Source organism: Phyllobates terribilis, unplaced genomic scaffold (assembly GCF_046119375.1).
Source record: "Phyllobates terribilis strain yellow unplaced genomic scaffold, ASM4611937v1 Scaffold_1__5_contigs__length_1240528914, whole genome shotgun sequence".
In the NCBI taxonomy this organism is placed as follows: Eukaryota; Metazoa; Chordata; class Amphibia; order Anura; family Dendrobatidae; genus Phyllobates; species Phyllobates terribilis.
Genome location: NW_027362761.1, coordinates 320,054,592 through 320,080,132, shown reverse-complemented (window position 1 = coordinate 320,080,132; position 25,541 = coordinate 320,054,592). Strand labels below are relative to the sequence as shown.

General features: G+C 47.3%; 1 protein-coding gene across 4 annotated transcripts in view; it reads right to left on the bottom strand.

Moving 5' to 3' along the window:
- The window catches only part of TANGO2 (transport and golgi organization 2 homolog), a 336,367-nt gene extending 311,186 nt beyond the window's left edge, over positions 1-25,181 (bottom strand). For 2 of the 4 annotated variants that reach the window (XM_073675716.1, XM_073675747.1), the window contains exon 1: positions 25,031-25,181. The gene's annotated coding sequence lies outside the window, so the exon portion shown is untranslated. The remainder of the gene's footprint in view (positions 1-25,030) is intronic. The other 2 variants (XM_073675738.1, XM_073675729.1) reach the window with 2 other exon arrangements.
- Between the last annotated feature and the right edge of the window lie 360 nt (positions 25,182-25,541).

Below are 25,541 nucleotides of genomic sequence, written 5' to 3'. Positions count from 1 at the left end.
GGAATAAGAATTATAAGCAACGGGTCCTGTTCAATAACAGCATACTCCAACTGGGGAGCCCTTCCTCCACCTATATTGAATCGTCTCCACGATCGTATAGAGTAAGTTGTCTTCCTTTTACCCTGTTTATTTTATGTAACTGTCTATGTATTTTAATGTCCCCTTTGTAACATCCTTATGTATATATTTTTCCTAAACACTGCCTCCCTTTTGGCTTAAATATAAAATTTAATAGTTCTGTTTCTTTTGTTCTGTAATCGTTGCCTTCCCCGAAGCCATATACGCTACCAAAACACAGTCGTCCGGCCAGGCCTGTATTATATTTCAAACTCGGCCGGTGGTGGCAGAGAGTATTAATAATTGGGCTATCGTGAAGCTGACAGTCACCGTATGGAGGGCGTTCAACACGGTTTCCAGGCTGTGGAACCCAGGGTGTTGAGCCATACGCTCACTGGTCGCTTACCGATACCTACGTAGAGAGTAGTCTGGATCGTGTGCTCGCGACTCCGGACGAAATATGGACAGCGTGACGGCACGGTGAGATATTGTGTGATCTCCCCGGTGTTGTCCCGACTGTGTGTGGGTGGAATCCCTGACAAATTGGTGGCAGCGGTGGGATATTGTATGATCCTGCCGGTGCCGTTCTTGACAAATTGGTGGCAGCGGTGGGATACTGTGTGATCCTGCCGGTGTCGTCCTGACAAATTGGTGGCAAGCGGTGGGATATTACAGAACATCAGTGGCTGTATTGAGCAATCATTCCTGTCACTGAAAACTTGCACGGTTCTTGCGAGAATTCTGTGCAGAGTTTTAAGAAAACGGACTCAGTGTTTTTTTTTTTTTTAATCTGGGACATTACTATATGTGTAGCAGTTGCATCCCCTCCCCTTCTCTTGTTTTTCTATCCTATCTTTTATTTGGCAATAATGGCTACACGTGGAGAGCCCTGGTATCACCAGCAGACGAAGACCACTATCACTGCCCTCTGTGAGCTGAGGCAGATTGACCCCACGGGCAAAACCAAGGTCCAAATGATTGCTGAACTGTTGCACAGTGATGCAGAGCCTGTCCGACAGCAGAGCCCTGATGATGGGGCGGCCAGCCAAGGCCCGGATGGTGCTGCTGCAGGGGTCCCACCTGTGATTGCCAGCCATACCCGCAACCAGGGTAGTGTGGACCCTCACCTGCAGATGGCCTTGGAGCAGCTCGCCGCAGATGATCGGGATGGACGACTGCAGCTGATCCTGAAATTCCAGGAGCGAGCAGAGCAACGGGCCCAAGCTGACCGAGAGGAGCGCCAGGCCCAAGCTGACCGAGAGGCTGCTGAGCGCCATGCCCAAGCTGACCGGGAGGAGCGCCAGGCCCAAGCTGACCGAGAGGCTGCTGAGCGCCATGCCCAAGCTGACCGGGAGGAGCGCCAGGCCCAAGCTGACCGAGAGGCTGCTGAGCGCCAGGCCCAAGCTGACAGACAACACCAGCTGGAGCTAGCCCGGATTCAGAAGGAGTCATCCTCTACGCAGACCCGTGAGTCCAACAGTGCCAGCTGCTTTAAACCCCGTCCTGAGCACTTCCCTGTGATGGAAAAGGATGGGGACTTGGACACATTTCTGCTAGGCTTTGAAAAGGCCTGCAGGCAGTACCAGCTGTCCACGGACCAGTGGGCAAGATATTTAACTCCAGGGCTCCGAGGAAAAGCCTTGGAGGTGTTCGCTTCCCTCCCTCGAGAACAAGATGGAGACTATGAAGCCGTCAAGCAGGGCCTGATAAAAAAGTACCAGCTGACTCCGGAGGTTTACCGGAAAAAGTTCAGAGCCCTCCAACGTGGACCACATGACACCTACAGTGATGTGGTAGACAGGCTCAGAACCAACTTTGAGCAGTGGCTCCGATGACTGTCAGTCACCACCTTCGAGGACCTGAAGGATCTGATGGTGAAGGACCAGTTTCTTCATCTTTGCCCAGTGGAAGTGAGACAGTTTGTGCTTGACCGGGAGCCAAGGGAAGCCGCCAAAGCAGCCCAGATCGCGGATACCTATGAGGCCAACCGCACACCAGAGGTGCAGAAGTCAGCCACCGCCAGCTGGAAAGGGGGTAAGCCGACAACCGCCCCCAGTGTTCCAGCCAGCCGGCCCTCACCGGGTCCTGCCCCATCTTTTATCACCCGGCCCGCATCTGACTCCCATAAGTGCTATACCTGTGACAAGACTGGTCACATCAGCCTCACCTGTCCGCAGAGGCAGAAGAAGAACCCCACACCTAAGGCCCAGGGGTCTGCTGCAGCAGTTCTTTTTGTGGGTGGGGAGGTTGGGGGGGTCTGTGACAATTTGCAATCAGTCACCGTGGGTGATAAAGTCACTATGCGGCTCAAGGATACCGGAGCCGAACGGACCCTCATCCGCCCTGAGTTGGTGTCCCCTGAAGATCTTATCCCTGGGAAAACCCTGACTGTCACCGGGATTGGGGGTGTTCACCATCCTTTGCCCATGGCCTGGGTTTTCCAAGACTGGGGTGCGGGGAGGGGGTTGCGGGAAGTGGGGGTGTCAGAGAACCTCCCGATCAATGTTTTATTGGGGACTGATCTGGGACGGTTGATTGCCCAATATGTTCCTGACAACCCTCCCAAATCTGATATGTCATATAATGCCACTGTCGATGACGTCTGTGATGAGAATGCCAGTGATATGAACACTAATATGATGTATAATGATGACATGTATTGTGGTAACGGAGTGCTCAGCCACGTCACCCGGCGGGGTGATGTTGCTGAGAACCCCCAAGACGGAGCCAGCACGGGTGCTGAGGGCGATGAGAGCAGGCCCGGGGACCTTGAAGCCAGTGGTCCCGTGCCGCCGCCCAGTGTCACGACGGACTGTGACTTGGCCGGTGGCAGCTGCCCCATGACTGACACGGCTCCTGAGGTATTGGGGAATGGTGGGGAGTTGGTGCCTCCAGCCTGTCAGGCTGATGGTAAGGGTTTGTTGTCCTTCGGGAAGACGGCCTACATAGCCGCTGTCACCCGGAGTATGAGTACCCAGAACGCACGCGATGCGCTGCCTTCTGGGCCCTCATCCCATGGTGGGACAACAGAACTGGCTGTGGACCCAGAGCCGGTCCCAGACGGTTCCAGTGAGGTTGGGGCCCTAACATCGCTTCTGGCTACCTCCAGCCAGGAGTTCCAGGCGGCTCTGCACACAGATGTCAGCCTAGAGGCGTTAAGGGACCTCGCGGAGAAGCCCATCTCTGAATCCGATAAGGAGAGGGTATTCTGGGATAAGGGGAGGTTGTACCGAGAAACGGTCCCCTGTAACCCCCAACAGGAGTGGATGAGGGAGAGACAGCTGGTCGTGCCCTATCAGTTTAGGGAGGAGTTTTTGCGGGTTGCCCATGAGATTCCTCTAGCTGGACACTTGGGGGGCCGCAAAACAAAGGCCCGGCTGTCGCACCACTTCTATTGGCCCCAAATGGGGACAGACATTGCCAACTACTGCCGTTCCTTTATCACGTGCCAAAGAGTGGGGAAGTCGGGGCGTGCCCCCAAGGCTCCCCTGATCCCTTTGCCGTGATAGAGGAGCCTTTCCAGAGGATTGCTGTGGACATCATTGGCCCGCTGGCCATCCCCAGCAGCTCTGGAAAGCAGTTCATCCTTACTGTGGTAGACTATGCTACCCGGTACCCGGAGGCAGTAGCTCTGTCCTCCATTCGAGCCGATAAGGTGGCGGAGGCCCTGCTGGCCATTTTTTCACGGGTAGGATTTCCCAGGGAGATGCTCACAGACCAGGGGACTCCGTTCATGTCTCGCCTAATGGAAGCTCTCTATAAGAAAATGCAGGTGCAGCACCTGGTATCAAGTTCGTATCACCCACAGACCAATGGGTTGTGTGAACGATTCAATGGTACCCTTAAGCAGATGCTTAAGATGCTGGTCGAGTCACATGGGCGCGACTGGGAGCGGTACCTCCCACACCTGCTCTTTGCTTACAGAGAGGTACCACAGGCCTCGACAGGGTTCTCCCCCTTCGAGCTCCTGTATGGCTGACGAGTCCGGGGGCCCCTTGTTCTGGGGAATCCTGGGAAGAGAATCCTGGGAAGGGGAACTGAACACCCCCGAAGTGTCCGTCATAGAGTATGTCATGCGGCTCTGTGACAAAATGCAGGCCATGAAGCAGCTGGTGCATGAGAATATGGTGCAGGCCCAGGCCAGCCAGAAGCTGTGGTACGATCGGAACACCTGGGAGCGGGTGTACAAAGTGGGTCAGAAGGTGTGGATCCTAGTCCCAATGACCCAGAACAAGCTTCAGGCGGCCTGGGAAGGCCCATACCCCATATGCCAGCGCCTCAATGACGTGAACTACGTGGTCACCATTGACCATGCCAGGAAGAGGCAGAAGGTCTTCCACGTCAACATGATGAAAGCTCATCATGACAGGGAGGTCTGTGCTCTTCCTGTATGTAGCGTCCCCGAAGAAGGCGAGACAGAAGTCCTGGTGGACTTACTGGCCGCCGCCCGGGACGGAGGGTCTATTGAGGATGCGGAATTCAATCCGCAGCTATCCTCGGACCAGAAGTCCCAGCTGCGAGAGGTGTTCCGGCCTTACTTGACCCTCTTCACGGGTGTCCCCGGGAGGACACAGCTAGCTGTCCACCAGGTGGACACAGGGAGTCACCCCCCAGTTCGTCAATCTGCTTACCGTGTCTCTCTAGAGGTGCAGAAAGACATGAAGGCGGAGATAGATGAGATGTTGGACTTAGGGGTGATCCAGCAGTCAAAAAGTGCCTGGGCCTCACCTGTAGTCCTGGTCTCGAAAAAGGACCGGACCACCCGGTTCTGCGTGGACTACAGGAGGCTAAATGCCATCACAGCTCCTGATGCGTACCCGATGCCACGCATCGATGAGCTGCTGGATCGCTTAGCCGGGGCAAGGTACTTGATCATTATGGACCTGAGTCAAGGATACTGGCAGATTCTTCTGTCTCAGGAGGCCCAGGAGAGGTCCGCCTTCATTACACCGTTCGGGTTGTATAAATCCCTTGTCATGCCCTTTGGCATGAGGAATGCACCTGCCACTTTCCAGCGATTAGTCAACCAGCTGCTCGAGGGACTGGAGGGGTTCGCGGTTGCGTACCTGGATGACATTGCCGTCTTCAGTCCCACCTGGGAGGAACACCTGGCGCACCTGGAGCAGGTGCTCAGGCGAGTCCAGGGCGCTGGGTTGACTATAAAGCCTGCAAAGTGTCAGATAGGCATGACGGAGGTGCAGTACCTCGGACACCGAGTGGGTGGCGGAACTCTGAAGCCAGAGCCCGGGAAGGGTGATGCCATCACCTCCTGGCCCTCCCCCAAAACCAAGAAGCAGGTGATGTCCTTCTTGGGTACGGCAGGGTACTATAGGAAGTTTGTTCCCAACTATAGTGCCCTTGCTAAGCCTCTGACGGACCTCACGAAAAAGAAGCTGCCGCAGACAGTCGACTGGACAGCTGACTGTGAGCGGTCCTTCACGGCGCTGAAAGCTGCCCTAGCCAGTTCCCCAGTTCTGCAGGCCCCGGACTTCACCCGGCGGTTTGTAGTCCAAACGGACGCCAGTGCGTTTGGCCTGGGTGCTGTGCTCAGCCAGGTAAATGGGCAGGGGGAAGAACATCTGGTGATGTTCCTCAGCCACAAGCTCTTACTACGGGAATTGGCATACGCTAATGTCGAGAAGGAGTGCCTCGCTATAGTGTGGGCCCTGCGGAAGCTGCAGCCCTATCTATACAGGCGCAACTTCACCATAGTGACTGACCACAACCCCCTCAGCTGGCTGCACCGGGTGTCCGGTGACAATGGTAAACTACTGCGGTGGAGCCTGGCTCTACAGCAGTATGATTTTACCATTCAGCACAAGAAGGGTAGTGAACATGGCAACGCCAACGGGCTGTCCCGTCAAGGAATCACCCCTTACGCCACCTCAAAGAGGGGGAGCTGTAAGGAAAATATAAATGTCAGGAAAATGTTCTTCCATATCTGGCTGACATAGATTTTCACCCCCCTCCCTTATTCCCCTTCTGCTCAGCACAAAAGCCCCAATTAACACACGCCTGGTAAATACTTTATGCAAACACGGCCAGCCAAGGAGTGTTATAACTTCGTTAGGAAGCAAGCATCTTGTCTCTGAGAGACGCAGGAGGTAATTAAAACGCAGGCTTGCACTAATTTGCGTGTAACTGTTGAAGCGGCTTCCCGAGCCTCAAAGGAAAATTTCTAGACGCACTGACTCCGATATTAGATATTAAATATTATGAGTTCCATACGTCCGGCAATAACGAGACCCAAATGGGTAGTGACCAAATCAGCCCAGGAATGTGTAGGTAGTTTTCCAGGGCTGTAACCAAAATCAGGGAGCTGCAGCGCAAAAACACCAGAATGGCACACTGCAGCTATGCGAAGTGTGATATCAAAATAAAGATAAAATCATAAGGGAAAAAATGGCGTAGTTTGCAAGCTTCTGCGATCAACGGGCGATGAGTTATCGCAGAAGTTAGCGTTTCTAATAAAAATGTACAGGCTGGAGACCGGCCCACATGATGTCACCACAAGGGGCGTGTGGCCAGATCTCCCTTAGGTATAAAAGAATCTATGGAGAAGACAGGAGCACTCATTGCCAGGGGCAAATAAGAATTATAAGCAACGGGTCCTGTTTAATAACAGCATACTCCAACTGGGGAGCCCCTCCTTCACCTATATTGAATCGTCTCCACGATCGTATAGAGTAAGTTGTCTTCCTTTTACCCTGTTTATTTCATGTAACTGTCTATGTATTTTAATGTCCCCTTTGTAACATCCTTATGTATATATTTTTCCTAAACACTGCCTCCCTTTTGGCTTAAATATAAAATTTAATAGTTCTGTTTCTTTTGTTCTGTAATCTTTCCCTTCCCCGAAGCCATATACGCTACCAAAACGCAGGCGTCCGGCCAGGCCTGTATTATATTTCAAACTCGGCCGGTGGTGGCAGAAGTATTAATAATTGGGCTATCGTGAAGCTGACAGTCACCGTACGGAGGGCGTTCAACACGGTTTCCAGGCTGTGGAACCCAGGGTGTTGAGCCATACGCTCACTGGTCGCTTACCGATACCTACGTAGAGAGTAGTCTGGATCGTGTGCTCGCGACTCCGGACGAAATACGGACAGCGTGACGGCACGGTGAGATATTGTGTGATCTCCCCGGTGTCGTCCCGACTGTGTGTGGGTGGAATCCCTGACAAATTGGTGGCAGCGGTGGGATATTGTATGATCCTGCCGGTGCCGTTCTTGACAAATTGGTGGCAGCGGTGGGATACGGTGTGATCCTGCCGGTGTCGTCCTGACACTTGTGTTCTTTAGCCCAAACAAGTCTCTTCTGCTTTTTGCCTGTCCTTAGCAGTGGTTTCCTAGCAGCTATTTTACCATGAAGGCCTGCTGCACAAAGTCTTCTCTTAACAGTTGTTGAAGAGATGTGTCTGCTGCTAGAACTCTGTGTGGCATTGACCTGGTCTCTAATCTGAGCTGCTGTTAACCTGCGATTTCTGAGGCTGGTGACTCGGATAAACTTATTCTCAGAAGCAGAGGTGACTCTTGGTCTTCCTTTCCTGGGGTGGTCCTCATGTGAGCCAGTTACTTTGTAGCGCTTGATGGTTTTTGCAACTGCACTTGGGGACACTTCATTTCTTAAAGTAATGATGGCCACTCGTTTTTCTTTACTTAGCTGCTTTTTTCTTGCCATAATACAAATTCTAACAGTCTATTCAGTAGGACTATCAGCTGTGTATCCACCTGACTTCTGCACAACACAACTGATGGTCCCAACCCCATTTATAAGGCAAGAAATCCCACTTATTAAACCTGACAGGGCGCACTTGTGAAGTGAAAACCATTTCCGGTGACTTCCTCTTGAAGCTCATCAAGAGAACGCCAAGAGTGTGCAAAGCAGTCATCAAAGCAAAAGGTGGCTACTTTGAAGAACCTAGAATATAAGACATATTTTCAATTGTTTCACACTTTTTTGTTAAGTATATAATTCCACATGTGTTAATTCATAGTTTTGATGCCTTCAGTGTGAATGTACAATTTTCATAGTCATGAAAATACAGAAAAATCTTTAAATGAGAAGGTGTGTCCAAACTTTTGGTCTGTACTGTATATACAAACATTTAGTAACATCAGCACGCACATTTTATTTGGATAGAGAAAAGTGGCAAAGTTGTATGCACCAATTCTCCAACATGTTTGCCAAACCTTATACGATCAGAGTCAGGGTCAGACAGGCCTGGCGGGTATTGGGGAAATCCTCTGTGGGCCTTTGCTGCAGAGAAAAGGGAGAAGAAAAAAACCCTGGGGCTTTTAGGGGCACGGACCCTTTAAAAGCGCAGACAACGTATATGCAGGGGCGCGCGCATGCAGCTTTCATTACATGAACCGCCGCGGCGCACATCTCGATGAAGCTGAAGATTGTGCCTCTGACGTCGCCGACATATGACACCACCGTCATGCGACAGATGCACTCACATCAGTCGCCGGCCTCTGCTAGGTCGGTGGCCATTTTAACACGAGCACGCCAGATCTAAGAAGAGGACACCACACGGCGCCGGGAGTGCAGGAAGGTAAAAACAATTTTTTTCTGTGTGTGGATGCGGAATGGCATGGGGGACAGGTTGGACACATGGGGGCCAGGATGGATATGTAGGGGGGTAGGCTGGACACATGGAGGTCAGGATGGATACATGGGGGGGGCCAGGATGGACAAGGGACGTAATTACTGTTTGAGGGCCAGATTGAGGAACATACATTATTAGTTTATGGTAGAAAGTGGGGAAAATAATTACTTTAGGGTCCAATTAAGGACATTATTACTTCTGTAATATAATTTACTTTTTAGGAAACTGTTTTCCATGAGGGGGGAAATAAAAGGAGGGTCCTGTTACTGTGCAAAGTGGCACTATGTCGCTTTTTTTCTTCCATCTGGCGTAGTGTAGAAGTCGGGGACAAAGTGGGAATGTGATCTAGAAGAGATCAGCTTTTGATAACTGTATGTTATTTTCTGCAGAGACGAGTCCTGGCTGGAAGAAGTGATGGTGGTCTGTGCCAGAAGAAGAAGAAAAGCGAAGATGAAGGACTCCACCTAGAGACGTCACTGGTGAGTAAGTGCATTACATGTACACTTACACTATACACTATATAGTATATACAGAGCTCCTGCATATGTCACTGGTGACCACTGTATTACCTGTACAGTGACACTATATACAGAGCTCCTGTGTATAATGTCACTGGTGATCATTGTATTGCCTGTAAACTTACACTATATATTGTATACTATATACAGAGCTTTTGTGTATAATGTTACTAGTGGTAATAACAGTGTTGTTAGTATTGTGGTTTGCTTTCATGATCAGTATTGTAGTATTTGGTCACTATGTGGTGGTAGTATGTAATCTGGTCATGGCGTGGTGGTATTTGTTGCTTGTATGTGGTGTTATTCAGTCACTATTTGGTGATAATATGTGGTCTGGTCATGGTGGTGGAATATTTGTTCCTTGTATGTGGTATTACTCAGTCACTATGTGGTGCCAATATGTGGTCTGGACGTGGTGTGGCGGTATTTGTCGCTTGCATGTGGTATTATCTTGTCGCTATATGCTGGTAATATTTGGCCTGGTCATGGTGTGGTGGTATTTGTTGCTTGTATGTGGTATTATTTGTTCACTATGTGGTGGTAATATGTGACCTGGTCATGGTGTGGTGGTATTTGTCCCTTGTATGTGGTATTATTTGGTCACTATGTGGTGGTAGTATGTGGTCTGGTCACGGTGAAGATTCTTTATTTCCATTAGAGATTAAACACTTGCAACACCAAGGCAGAGATGCACTTACAGGGGTTCTCCAGTGAAAAAAAAGTAATCACAGGATAAGTGATAACTTATTGATTGGTGGGGATCTGACTGCTGGTACCCAATCGGCAGAATGTGGAGCATTTATCCCTATTAGACTGGAGCGGCATGTGTGATTCGACCACTGATCCATTCATTCCTTCAGTAGCTGCGAGCGCTGCTCTTGTTTTTTTCTGGCAGCCCCCAAGAGAATGAATGAGGCTGCGGTCAGACATCCCACCTGCTGCTCCATTTTAAAATGGGGATAAGTGTCCTGTCAGGGATAAAACTTCCCCATTCTTCCGATCGGTGTGGTTTCCAAAGGTTGGACGTAAATGATCACAAGTTATCACAGATCCTGTGGAGGCCATGGATCGGTGATAACTTGTTTTAACCAAAGAACCCCTTTAATGCAAACTAACGTAATTGTACATCTCAGTTATAGTATGAGCACAGTAGATGAGCAGAGCCTCCTGTGATTTAGTCGATGCTCCACTATAACAGGGATATCTGCTTACAGATATTTGCATATAGCTGTAGGGTGGGCCCCTAGGGTCAATTCCCCCTGTGGACCCCAGACACCCCAGTCCGACCCTGATCACAGTAACACTTATAGATACAGCAACAGAACCAGTCAGTACAGAAGTACAGTACTAGACTTAAAGGGGTTTTCCCACGAGCAAAAGTTAATTTTAAAAATTGTCTGTGTCTGACCGTGTACGGAACATACCACAGCTCCTGGGCAGGGGAGGAAGCAAAAGACTATACAGACATTACAGCAGGGGATCGCAGAGGATTCATTTTGTGAGGTAAAACATTTCACTGCCTGTTTTTTTTTTTCTTTTTTAATTTTTTATTTAGGAACGAAACATTAAACATAGCAAGTATATAGATAAAGCCATAGACTAAACATATTTTTGGCAGAGTAATACAGTAGAATACAAAAGTATCATAGAACAATCAATACACATATAAATAAAATATAATAAACATCTGTAATGTAATCAAGAATCCACATTGTGACTTTAATTTTTGTCCAAATTTTTCATATTAAGACAGGAAGGAGAAGAGCAGAGAGAAAAGAAGAACTTCAGGCAAAAAAGGAAGGGACTAAAAGAGAAAAGTAGACGGGGAGGAGGGGAGTGAGATTGGGAAGGGGAGTGAGGAGAAAAAAAAAAGAGGAAACAATCTCACCCCAGTCCAGACAAATCCCCCAATGGTAATCAAGTCGAGCTGCACAACACTGCCTGTTTTTATACAATATTTTACCTCACAAAATGAATCCTCAGCGATCCCCTGCTGTAATATCTGTATACTTTTTTGCTTCCTCCCCTGCCCAGGAGCTGTGGTATGTTCCTTACACTGTGTGAGGCAGTGATTGGGATCGTATACGAGGGACATTATATATCCCCCAGAATGTGTACAGAAACCTATTAAACCCGTTGGTGTGCATTGCACTCACAGACACAGCTGCGGCTGCAATGCAGGAATGAAGGTGAGCATTGACCTGGTCAGTCTATCTGGCTAAGGCAGATTAAGTAAAACCCATCAGGGCCTTCATTTCTTGGAGGAGGCTACAGGAAGGCAGTGGGTCGGCCTCCTCCCTCCAACCCGGGTTTTCCAGTGGCTCTTGCCATAGGTCCTTTAAAAACCTTGCATTAAGGGTTAGTGTTGTTCAGTGTTGGGACCTGCTAGGAGCATAGCAGGAAAGCTTGGTGGACCTGTGAGTAGCTGAACCCACGCCTGAGAAGGCTCTGCACCCGTCAGGCTCTGAGCGGCCGGGCGCGTCCGTTGACCCCGGCAACCATTGTTATGGACTCGTGTTAACCCGGCTGCGTACTGGATGACTTTTCTGTTTACCCATGAGTCTGCTGAATAAAAGCTGCTTATGTTGGACTTACTTGGGTCACTGCCTCAGTTACTGCACAGTGTGAACACCGCAGCCCTACAGCTTGGTGGAGAATGCCGGCATTGTGACTGAGGCATACCACACCGGCAGCTGCATGACCACAATCTGGCCTGCCACCTTTCAGCCCCACCCCGTGGCCAAAATGGAGGAGTTGTTAAAGCAGTTGGAACTCACCCAGCAGCAGCAGCTGCAGTCTCAGCAGCAACAGCAGAAGCGGGAACAGCAGCACAATCAGCAGCAGCTGCAGTCTCAGCGGCAGCAGAAGGAGCGGGAACAGCAGCACAATCAGCAGCAGCAGCTACTGTACCAGCAGCAGCAAAAAACAAATGAACGTATTTTCATGGGCCTTTGTGGAGACCCGCCCGGTCTCAGGCTTATGACCTTTTGCAGCTGGTAAAGAGGTGGCTCCAGCCTGAGACTTTGACTCCAGCCCAGATAGTGGAGAGGGTGGTGGTTGACCGGCTAGTGAGGACTCTACCGGCCGCTATCCAACGTTGGGTGGGGCAAGGGGACCCCGGCACCCTCGACCAGGTGGTCAGCCTGATCGAGCGCTACTCGGCCACTCAGGACTTTATCCGGGACTCTGCCCCCTCGCGGCTGTCACGCCGATCCCTGCCAACCCAGGACCCGGGAATTGGGTCGCGTCCCTCTGCTGAGGACAGTCAGCACCGTACCCGTGCTGAAGATGTACCCCGGAGTGAGAGTAGCAGGAGACAGGTTCCATCCCAAACGGTCACAAGAACTAACAGTACCTCCACCGTTAGGTGCTGGCGGTGTCAGGGGCCAGGACATGTGGTTGCTAACTGCCCCCTGACTACAGAGCTCATGGACTGCGGGTATAACCGCCGGGTCTCACTGTACACCCAGACCGTCTGCACTGCAAGTGCCGACCCCCAAGCAGTGAACCCCAACTGTGCCAGGTACTGGTTAATGGGTACCCAACGGAGGCCCTCTTAGACTCGGGGTGCCTAGTGACTTTGGTACATGAGTCGCTGGTGGCAGGTGACAACCCCAGTGGACGGACAGTCGGGGTTGTGTGTATCCATGGGGACCTCGGAGAATACCCAACCGCGGAGGTAGTGTTGTCCACGCCATGTGGGGACACGAAACATGTGGTGGGGGTGGTAAAAACTCTTCCCTATGGGATTGTGTTGGGAAGAGACTTGCCCCTGTTCTGGACTCTGTGGAAAAACAAAAACCACTCTCCCCCGGTAAAATTTATTATGGGCGCTATACCCGAAGAACCCGAGTCAGGGGTACCTGCCGTAGGGGTGTCCAACCTAGGGACAGAGTGTGACCCCGATAGGTTTCCCCTAGAGGTGCTGGCAGGAGAGGTTGAGGAGACCCCATCGATCCCCGAGCTGGAAGTGTCCCGGGGCACGTTTGGGACAGGGTGTTAGAGGTAAATGGTGTAGCTCAACAGCCCGGTGCAGATACTGTGTTTCCACGCATGGTGGTCAACGGTGAGTTGCTCTATAGGGTAAACAAAATCAGGGACGAGGTCGTGGAATAGTTAGTGGTACCTCAGTCGTACTGTCGGGCGCACACACACACCTGCTGGGTGGACACTTAGGGGTTAAAAAGACGCAAGAGCGTATCTTGCAGCAGTTCTTTTGGCCGGGGATTTACGTGGAGGTCCAAAAGTACTGCGAATCCAACCCCGAATGTCAGTTTACCACACCCACCCAAGTTTTCGTAGCCCATTGGTACCTCTGCCAGTGATAGAGGTACCTTTTGAACGGATTGCAATGGACTTGGTAGGGCCCATTGTAAAATCCGCTCGTGGCCACCAACATATACTGGTGGTCGTCGACTATGCCACCCAGTACCCGGAGACTATACCGCTACGCCACACCTCGGCGAAACTGATTGCACGGGAGCTGTTTGCCATGTTCTGTCGCCTCGGACTACCAAAGGAGATCCTGATGGATCAAGGGACCCCTTTTATGTCCAAGGTGACGAGGGAACGGTGCAAACTGCTAAAAATAAATCAATTGCGCACCTCGGTGTACCACCCTCAAACCGACGGGCTAGTAGAACGGTTCAATAAAACCCTCAAGTCCATATTTGATGTTCGCTGTCTGTGAGGTACCCCAGGTTACTGTACGGCAGACACCCTAGGGGTCTGTTGGATGTAGCCAAAGAGACGTGGGAACAAGAGCCGACTCCACATAGGAGTATAATTGAACACGTGGCTAGTATGCAGGACCGGATCACGGCGGTCATGCCCATCATGAAAAACATCTGTTAGATGCCCAGGCAGCACAGAGGCATACATATAATAAAAGAGCCACGGTCAGGTCTTTTAACAAGGGCGATCGGATGTTAGTACTGGTACCCACAGCCGAGAGTAAGCTCATGGCCAAGTGGCAAGGGCCATATGAAGTTCGAGAAAAGGTGGGGAGGTAAATTACCGGGTGTATCAACCCGGAAGGAGGAAACCTGAGCAGCTTTATCATGTAAACCTGCTAAAACCTTGGAAAGATCGAGTGTTCAGTTACAGACGTCACTCTGGTCATGCCGCCAGAGAGTTCTCTACCTTCAGCCAGGAATGCATCTGGGGGAGAGGTCAGGATAAGTGATGCTCTCACTAAATAGCAGTGACGGGAGGCTCGCTCGCTGGTGCAGCAGAATACCAACGTGTTTTCAGAGCTACTGGGTAGGACTACGGTTCTCCAACATGACATTGTCACCGAACCTGGGGTAAAGGTACGAATGAGACCGTACCGGGTACCCGAAGCCTGGAGGCAAGCCATCACAGCTGAGGTAAAACAAATGCTCCAGTTAGGCGTCATCGAGGAATCACGGAGTGAGTGGGCTAGCCCCATCGTACTGAACCCCAAACCAGACGGATATTTACGCTTCTGTAACAATTTCCGGAAATTGAATGAAGTGTCGAAGTTGGACCTTTATCGAATGCCCAGGGTGGATAAGCTGATTGAGAGACTGGTGCAGGCCCAGTACTTTACCACACTCGATCTCACCAAGGGTTACTGGCAGGTACCCCTCACGAAATCGGCGAAGGAAAATACCGCCTTCATAACTCCGGAGGGTCTATATCACTCTGTGGTCTTACCTTTTGGGTTACATGGGGCCCCGGCGACATTCGAGAGCCTGATGGACATAGTGCTCAAGCCCCATCAGAAGTACGCGTCCGCGTATCTAGATGATATCATCATCTTTAGCACCGACTGGCATACGCACCTATCCCAGGTACAAGCGGTGCTGGATTCTCTGAGAGCCACGGGGTTAACGGCAAACCCCCAAAAATGTGCGATAGGGCTAGAGGAAGCCCGATATTTGGGGTATGTGATTGGCCAAGGAGTTATCAAGCCCCAACTCAATAAAGTTGAAGCCATTAAAAACTGGCCTAAACCGTCAAGTACAAAACAGATGAGGGCGTCCATGAAGTTGGGGCTGATGAGGACCGGCTGTCCACACCTTCATTGTACAGACAGATGCCTTGGAGGTAGGCCTAGTGGCGGTATTGTCACAAAAAGTGAATGGTGAAGAGCATCCGGTCACCTACTTGAGTAGAAAACTTGTCCCAGCAGAAAAAAACTATAGTGTGGTAGAGAAAGAGTGTTTGGCTATTAAGTGGGCCTTGGAATCGCTATGTTATTATTTACTCGGGCGTCAGTTCCGCTTGGTGACGGACCACTCACCCTTGGTATGGATGAGAAATGCCAAGGAGAGGAATGCGCGAGTCACCAGGTGGTTCCCGTCACTGCAAAATTTTAATTTCTCTGTAGAACATCGCCCTGGGAAGTCGCAGGCAAACGCGGATGCCCTGTCCCGGGCATCGTGTATGGTGACAAATGTTCAGCCCCACAAGTTTCTTGTTTCTTCTTTAGTTGATTAACACAGACTACTATTTGTATAACCCTGAATGTTATCTGCTCTTTGATTCTGAAACAATGATGTGTATTTACAAGAGACCCTGTGATACCAACTATGTAAATAGATTATCTCAAACAATGATAGGTGAGACCTGCCCTCTGACACGTGATATACACACTAAGCTTTGGGGGGAGGAGGGTGTGAGCAGTTCTGGCATTCTGGGGGTTGAGCCCAGAGAAGCAGAAGGAACATGTGTTTCTGAGACAGATTCAGTCTTGGGACAGAGAATCAGAAGGACTTTGGAAGGAGAATGGGAGACATCCTTCAAGAAAGTAGATGGATTGCATGGCATCTAAAGAGACACAGATTTGTATTCTACATGATTCTAGTCTAAGGGTACCGGCCCTGACTGGATAGATTCGGATCTGCTCCATTAACCATCAGAGAGACCATGGATACTTTTTGGGGAGTCCAGGAGAGGACGAAGAAGTCACCTGGCCCCATGGATATGTTGTTTTGGGTTTGCTAGGAGGGACCCACCGGTCGCCTAGAACCCATGAAGACATTTGGAGTTGCCAGCAGGGACCCACCGGTCGCCTGGCCCCATGGAAACGCTCGGATAGGCCAGATTTGGACCCTCATGTCTCCTGGCCTTGTACCTCGATGGACTGCTAGCTTCCTAAGCTTGTCGCTACCTCCTCTCTGTGGAGGCCCACCAGAAGCGGGGGGCCACTGGTTGAGGGAGTTGGCCCTGGAAGTCTCCAAAGTCGCGGCTGTTCTATCCCAGGTGGGCGAAGAAGGAAGGGTGAGACTGTGTAATGTTGTACCATCTAGAGTATTTGCTGAGACTGTTCTACGTGTTTATGGTCCGCTTTGTGGTTCAATAAAGTATTTCCACGCTGTTTTACCCTCACCCTGTGTTGTCTGAGTAGTGTTACGCCCACAGAAGACCCCGGGTCTTCACAGTGCCCCAGATCGATGTCGATTGACAGTCATTTTGTATTTCTTCCATTTTCTTACTATTGCACCAACAGTTGTCTCCTTCTCACCCAGCGTCTTACTTATGGTTTTGTAGCCCATTCCAGCTTTGTGCAGGTCTATGATCTTGTCTCTGACATCCCTAGAAAGCTCTTTGGTCTTGCCCATGTTGTAGAAGTTAGAGTCTGACTGATTAATTGAGTCTGTGGACAGGAGTATTTTATACAGGTGACTATGTAAGACAGCTGTCTTTAATGCAGGTAACGAGTTGATTAGGAGCGTCTAACTGGTCTGTAGGAGCCAGAACTCATAATGGTTTGTAGGGGATCAAATACTTATTTCTCACTGCAAAATGCAAATAAATTTATCTAATTTATACAATGTGATTTTCTTGTTTTTTTTGGGGGGGGATATTCTATCTCTCAATGTTAAAATTAACCTACCCTTAAAATTATAGACTGTTCATGTCTTTGTCAGTGGGCAAACTTACAAAAACAGCAAGGGTTCAAATAATTATTTCCTTCACTGCATATATATATATATATATATATATATATATATACAGTACAGACCAAAAGTTTGGACACACCTTCTCATTTAAAGATTTTTCTGTATTTTCATGACTATGAAAATTGTACATTCACACTGAAGGCATCAAAACTATGAATTAACACATGTGGAATTATATACTTAACAAAAAAGTGTGAAACAACTGAAAATATGTCTTATATTCTAGGTTCTTCAAAGTAGCCACCTTTTGCTTTGATGACTGCTTTGCACACTCTTGCCATTCTCTTGATGAGTTTCAAGAGGTAGTCACCGGAAATGGTTTTCACTTCACAGGTGTGCCCTGTCAGTTTAATAAGTGGGATTTCTTGCCTTATAAATGGGGTTGGGACCATCAGTTGTGTTGTGCAGAAGTCTGGTGGATACACAGCTGATAGTCCTACTGAATAGACTGTTAGAATTTGTATTATGGCAAGAAAAAAGCAGCTAAGTAAAGAAAAACGAGTGGCCATCATTACTTTAAGAAATGAAGGTCAGTCAGTCCGAAAAATTGGGAAAACTTTGAAAGTGTCCCCAAGTGCAGATGCAAAAACCATCAAGCGCTACAAAGAAACTGGCTCACATGAGGACCGCCCCAGGAAAGGAAGACCAAGAGTCACCTCTGCTTCTGAGGATAAGTTTATCCGAGTCACCAGCCTCACAAATCGCAGGTTAACAGCAGCTCAGATTAGAGACCAGGTCAATGCCACACAGAGTTCTAGCAGCAGACACATCTCTTCAATAACTGTTAAGAGGAGACTTTGTGCAGCAGGCCTTCATGGTAAAATAGCTGCTAGGAAACCACTGCTAAGGACAGGCAACAAGCAGAAGAGACTTGTTTGGGCTAAAGAACACAAGGAATGGACATTAGACCAGTGGAAATTTGTACTTTGGCCTGATGAGTCCAAATTTGAGGTCTTTGGTTCCAACCACCGTGTCTTTGTGCGACGCAGAAAAGGTGAACGGATGGACTCTACATGCCTGGTTCCCACCGTGAAGCATGGAGGAGGAGGTGTGATGGTGTGGGGGTGCTTTGCTGGTGACACTGTTGGGGATTTATTCAAAATTGAAGGCATACAGAACCAGCATGGCTACCACAGCATCTTGCAGCGGCATGCTATTCCATCCGGTTTGCGCTTAGTTGGACCATCATTTATTTTTCAACAGGACAATGATCCCAAACACATCTCCAGGCTGTGTAAGGGCTATTTGACCAAGAAGGAGAGAGATGTGGTGCGACGCCAGATGACCTGGCCTCCACAGTCACCAGACCTGAACCCAATCAAGATGATTTGGGGTGAGCTGGACCGCAGAGTGAAGGCAAAAGGGCCAACAAGTGCTAAGAATCTCTAGGAACTCCTTCAAGATTGTTGGAAGACCATTTCCGGTGACTACCTCTTGAAACTCATCAAGAGAATCCCAAGAGTGTGCAAAGCAGTCATCAAAGCAAAAGGTGGCTACTTTGAAGAACCTAGAATATAAGACATATTTTCAGTTATTTCACACTTTTTTGTTAAGTATATAATTCCACATGTGTTAATTCATAGTTTTGATGCCTTCAGTGTGAATGTACAATTTTCATAGTCATGAAAATACAGAAAAATCTTCAAATGAGAAGGTGTGTCCAAACTTTTGGTCTGTACTGTATATATATATATATATATATATATATATATATATATATATATATATATATATATACAGTTATATGAAGAAGTTTGGGCACCCCTATTAATCTTAAGCTTAATGTTTTATAAAAATTGGTGTTTTTGCATCAGCTATTTCAGTTTGATATACGTATGTAATAACTGTTGGACACAGTAATGTTTCTGCCTTGAAATGAGGTTTATTGTACTAACAGAAAATGTGCAATCTGCATTCAAACAAAATTTGACAGGTGCATAAGTATGGGCACCTCACCAGAAAAGTTACATTAATATTTAGTAGATCCTCCTTTTGAAAAAATAACAGCCTCCAGTCGCTTCCTGTAGCTTTTAATGAGTTCCTGGATCCTGGATGAAGGTATTTTTGACCATTCCTCTTTACAAAACAATTCCAGTTCAGTAAAGTTTGATGGTCGCCGAGCATGGACAGCCCTCTTCAAATGATCCCACAGATGTTCAATGATATTCAGATCTGGGGACTGAGATGGCCATTCCAGAACATTGTAATTGTTCCTCTGCATGAATGCCTGAGTAGATTTGGAGCGGTGTTTTGGATCATTGTCTTGCTGAAAGATCCATCCCCTGCGTAACTTCAACTTTATCACTGATTCTTGAACATTATTGTCAAGAATCTGCTGATACTGAGTGGAATCCATGCGTCCCTCAACTTTAACAAGATTCCCGGTGCCGGCATTGGCCACACAGCCCCAAAGCATGATGGAACCTCCACCAAATTTTACTGTGGGTAGCAAGTGTTTTTCTTGGAATGCTGTGTTTTTTTGCCGCCATGCATAACGCCTTTTTGTATGACCAAACAACTCAATCTTGGTTTCATCAGTCCACAGGACCTTCTTCCAAAAAGAAATTGACTTCTCCAAATGTGCTTTTGCATACCTCAGCCGACTTTGTTTGTGGCGTGCTTGCAGAAACGGCTTCTTTCGCATCACTCTCCCATACAGCTTCTCCTTGTGCAAAGTGCGTTGTATAGTTGACCGATGCACAGTGACACCATCTGCAGCAAGTTGATGCTGCAGCTCTCTGGTGGCGGTCTGAGGATTGTCCTTGACTGATCTCACAATTCTTCTTCTCTGCCTTTCTGATGTTTTTCTTGGCCTGCCACTTCTGGCCTTAGCAAGAACTGTCCCTGTGTTCTTTCATTTCCTTACTATGTTCATCACAGTGGAAACTGACAGGTTAAATCTCTGAGACAGCTTTTTGTATCCTTCCCCTGAACAACTATGTTGAATAATCTTTGTTTTCAGATCATTTGACAGTTGTTTTGAGGAGCCCATGATGCCACTCTTCAGAGGAGATTCAAACAGGAGAACAACTTGCAAGTGGCCACTTTAAGTAGCTTTTCTCATGATTGCATACACCTGGCTATGAAGTTCAAAGCTCAATGAGGTTACAAAACCAAAAAAAGTGCTTTAGTAAGTCAGTAAAAAGTAGGTATTTAAAACAAGAAAATGATAAGGGTGCCCATACTTATGCACCTGTCAAATTTTGTTTGAATGCAGATTGCACATTTTCTGTTAGTACAATAAACCTCATTTCAAGGCAGAAACATTACTGTGTCCAACAGTTATTACATATATCAAACTGAAATAGCTGTTGCAAAAACACCAATTTTAAGAAAACATTAAGCTTAAGATTAATAGGAGTGCCCAAACTTTTTCATATAACTGTATATATATACATATATATATATATATATATATACACATATACATATATATATATATATATATACACGTGGTCAAAATTGTTGGTTGTTTAATGAAAGAAAAAACCACAATGGTCACAGAAATAACTTGATAACTTGACTCTGACAAAAGTAATAATTAATTAAAAATCTATGACAATGAACAAATGAAAGTCAGACATTGCTTTTCAACCCTGCTTCCACAGAATTTAAAAAAAATAAATAAACTCATGAAATAGGCCTGGACAGAAATGATGGTACCACTGAAAATAATGTGACAAAAGGGACATGTTAAATCAATTTGTGTCCACTAATTAGCATCACAGGTGTCTACAATCTTGTAATCAGTCAGTGGGCCTGTATATAGGGCTACAGATACTCACTGTGCTGTTTGGTGTCATGGTGTGTACCACACTCAACATGGATCAGAGGAAGCAAAGGAAAGAGTTGTCCCAGGAGATTAGAAAGATAATTATAGAGAAGCATTTTAAAGGTAAAGGTTATAAAACCGTCTCCAAGCAGCTTGATGTTCCTGTGACAACAGTTGCACATATTATTCAGAAATTTAAGATCCATGACTGTAGCCAACCTCCCTGGACGTGGCCGCAGGTGGAAAATTGATGACAAATCAAAGAGACGGATAATACGAATGGCAACAAAAGAGGCCAGGATAACTTCTAAAGAGATTAAAGGTGAACTTCAAGCTCAAGGAACATCAGTGTCAGATCACACCATCCGTCGTTGTTTGATTCAAAGTGGACTTCGTGTGAGACGACCAAGGAGAACACCATTGTTGAAAAAAAAACATAAAAAAGCCAGACTGGAATTTGCCAAACTACATGTTGACAAGCCACAAAGCTTCTGGGAGAATGTCCTATGGACAGATTAGACAAAAATGGAAGTTTTTGGCAAGGCACATCAGCTCTATGTTCACAGACGAAAAAATGAAGCATATCAAGAAAAGAACACTGTCCCTACGTTGAAACAAGGAGGAGGCTCTGTTATGTTCTGGGGCTGCTTTGCTGCATCTGGCATAGGGTGTCTTGAATCTGTGCAGGGTACAATGAAATCTCAAGACTATCAAGGGATTCTAGAGAGAAATGTGTTGCCCAGTGTCAGAAAGCTTGGTCTCAGTCGCAGGTCATGGGTCTTGCAACAGGATAATGACCCAAAACACACAGCTAAAAACACCCAAGAATGGCTAAGAGGACAACATTGGGCTATTCCGAAGTGGCCTTCTATGAGCCCCGACCTAAATCCTATTGAGCATCTTTGGAAAGAGCTGAAACATGTCGTCTGGAAAAGGCAACCTTCAAACACGAGACTACTGGAGCAGTTTGCTCATGAGGAGTGGGCCAAAATACCTGTCGAGAGGTGCAGAAGTCTCATTGACAGTTACAGGAATCGTTTGATTGCAGTGATTGCCTCAAAAGATTGTTCAACAAAATATTAAGTTAAGAGTACCATCATTTCTGTCCAGGCCTATTTCATGAGTTTTATTTTTTTTTTTAAATTCTGTGGAAGCAGGGTTGAAAAGCAATGTCTGACTTTCATTTGTTCATTTCATTTTGTCAGATTCAAGTTATTTCTGTGACCATTGTGGGTTTTTCTTTCATTAAACGAAAGGTACCAACAATTTTGACCACGTGTGTGTATATATGTATATATATATATATAAAATGTGCACTATGATAGACAAATTATTAGTTAATGACACATTTACTGATATTTGTGTTGTGTTAAAGTCTGTGTTGACACAGAATGTCATCATTTAAGTATGTATGGTAGTATGACTACACTGTATGTCAAGCATGTAATAGGTAGACTGGCTTAATGATGCCTATGATTGGTTACCAGTCCCTAAAATACACAGATCCTATCTAGACCAGCTGTCCCTGAGCAAAGCGTTTCTAAGAAACACATGCATCGAAGGTAGTGGAGCTCCTTGTTACCTTGTTCTACCATTTCTATATTTGGATGGTGTTGGACTACTATTTTTTATTGGAGGCCTTTATATGAAGTTTTCTTCATATAATATCCACTACTAATCCAGTCACCCATCCTGTCTAATTCTTTCATACCTTTCTGGGTATTGTCTGCTATGTATACTTTTGTACCCCAGGTGCCTGTTTTATCTGTTTTATGTGTGAACGTATATATTTTTTTATTGCTTTCCGTTTTTAAAATTAATAAAAGTAGTGGGTTTTTACATACTTGATCCTACAGGTCTTCTCTTCAAAAAGTGTTGTTTTCTGTCTTCAAATATTCCCACATTATTTCTTTTATTTTCCTGGCGACTAAACAAACTATCCTCAGTTTAGACAAAACTGGGGCTAGACCTCTTAGAAGTTAAAAGATGAATCTTCTGGTACGTAATCAATGAGAAACTAACAGACTCCTTTCACCACACCACCACTACTCCTACAGGCTTCTACAGACCCTGATTCCTCCTAATACACTACATCCATCGAGCAGAACTGAACTACTTCTTGGGTTCCCCCTCCTGTCCCCTTCTGCTTTCCTCTCCCCAAGCCGTTCCCCTTAATGATCATCTTTTTAATATTTTCCTAATCAAAAGTTTGTACTTTGTCATCTTGACGAATTATTAATCTGTTTGACTTTCAATAACAATCTACTGTTAAAAAAGTGTTGTTTTCTACACATGCACATTGGACTATTACTTATTGCAAGTGTAATTGGTACTGTAAGGCAACATTCACACATTAATGTGACACATCCTAGTACTGTCCATTATTTTCTCAAACCACACACGATTCCATAGAGTTTCATTGATACGTAGTGTAGCACCCTGAGGATTCGGCTGCTACAGGGGTATTACACCTCAAGCCAGAGGTGTGGTATTCCACTCCCGGGTAAGGATGGAGTGTGGAACTGAGCTCAGTAGGCTGCATGCACTACATACATCCCATTTCCGGGGGACAGAACTACGGTACTCCCACCAGTATATGTGCAGGTACGACAGCGTCTGTCCCTGGCTGGAGTGGGAGGGGGGTGGAACATCCCAGTAGTGTAGGGGCAGATAGGGGGAGTACTCTGGGTAAAGCTAGGAGCTCATTGGGTGCTAGTCACCTGGGCTCACACATAGAGGGAGTATATAAGGTGGGCACCATCTTAGAACAGGGTCTTTTTAGCCTGAGGAGCAGAGCAGAGGAGCTCAGCCAGGAGGGCTGACAGGGAGCTGTGGCTCCGGCTGGGCCCAGCTCCAGAGCCAAGCCTGCAGAGGGAGAGAGGAGAAAAGAAGGACCCAGAGAGAAAGACAAGAAGGGAACCCCAAGACCCCAGAATAAAGACAAAAGGGTGAAGGGTTGGCGAACAAGGGTACCGGATCCCAAGCTGGCAGAGGCCAAAACAAACCTTAGCCAGGAACCGGAGGTCGTGGGCAGGATCTGCCACGACCCTCACCAAATCCACCAGAATGGCACACCGAGCATAGGGTCAGGGAAGCCAGGGAAGGTTCAACCAACAAGAGACCCGAGGGAGCCGGACACAGGTGGATCTCTGGTGGTAACGGCCAGAGGGAGAGAGAGAGTCAGAAGGGAGCTCAGGACCACGCTCCGGAATCGCCTGGGGGTTAGCCGAGTCCAGGACCTGGTGGACGCAGCACGGCTCGGGTGGTCACTCAAGGCCAGAGTGACCAAAAGAACACCAGTAAGTAAAAACCCTGAACTGCATCTCCTGACTCTGAGTCTTCTTTCTGCATCATCACAACCCCCATCATCCACACCTGCTGCCCTGAGGCCATACCCCTCCCGTTGGGGGTTATACCATCACTGCTGCACATATACCAACAGCCTCAGCGGACTGCTCTGCAGCGGCGGCGTCAAAGCCGCACTCAACGGGTGGCGTAGTCGACAATCAAGTTAACATCTACTGCCATAGACTGCCACTTAGTTTGACACCCTGGGCACGGACCGGGTCACCGCCACAAGGACTACTACCCCTATCCAGATCCGGCTCCGGGTATCCCTTGCACATGGCCCAGGGGGTGCGTCAGTAGCATACAAATATCTGTTTTAAAAACGGATCTGTGTCTCTGGTTCGTGAGATTTAAAGCATATCCCATGCTCATCTGTTTTGTGGATCAGAATCAGCTATTAGAGTCTATGGGGATCCATATGAAACGGATGACACAATGAAGACATACTTTGTACTTCAAAGTTCCTTCCTTTATTACCCGACCTATTCCTAAGAGTCCATGGATAAAAACGTTCAGCCAATCCACCTGCTTTCGTGGAAAAAAATGAATACGGTGGTAACACACACTTCGCAAAGTCACCTCGATCACGCATGCACCCTCAGCTGTCTCGTACCGCATTTATTTGACCAAGTATATAAATCAGTTCCTGTACTAATTTTTCACAGGCAACATACACAAATTAAGCAGTGAAATCTCAGATCTACATATTTTGCATTAAATTGATAAACAAGTAATTAATGTGTCACACTCCTCAATGGTGAACAAAGAAAACAGGTTTACAATTTGTGATTACCTTGTGACTTTCTGGCTCCTGTATCTTCCACCGCTCTCCTTCAAGGATTAGCTGCTGATGAATAAACTGTTTGAAAGTTTCACAATGCGACAGCTGGGCTGGTTTCGTTGAGCAATGAGTTTGGAGTTCAGGAAGTAACAGCAGTTACAAAATGTCCTTATCTTTGTAATTAAAATCATCTCAAAGGGCATTTGGAAAGGAATTCATATTGCCCACATAACTGATTTCTCCAAGTCTGAAAACTGTGAGCACTAGTATTACTGTGAATTTATTTAGGAAACATATATATAATATTTAACAGCCCTTTTTCCTTGATAAGGGAAATAAAATTGTCTTTAACGAGGTAAGGGAACTATGCAAGTCTTAATAAGTAAGCATCCTTGGCTGATTCAGACTCTTCTGCACATAGATAAATTGAATGAATCCAGATGAAGACAATGAATAGATCAACTGAGACGTTCTAAAAAAAAACAAAGAAAAAATACAAACACAAAATCTCTTGTGGATAGTT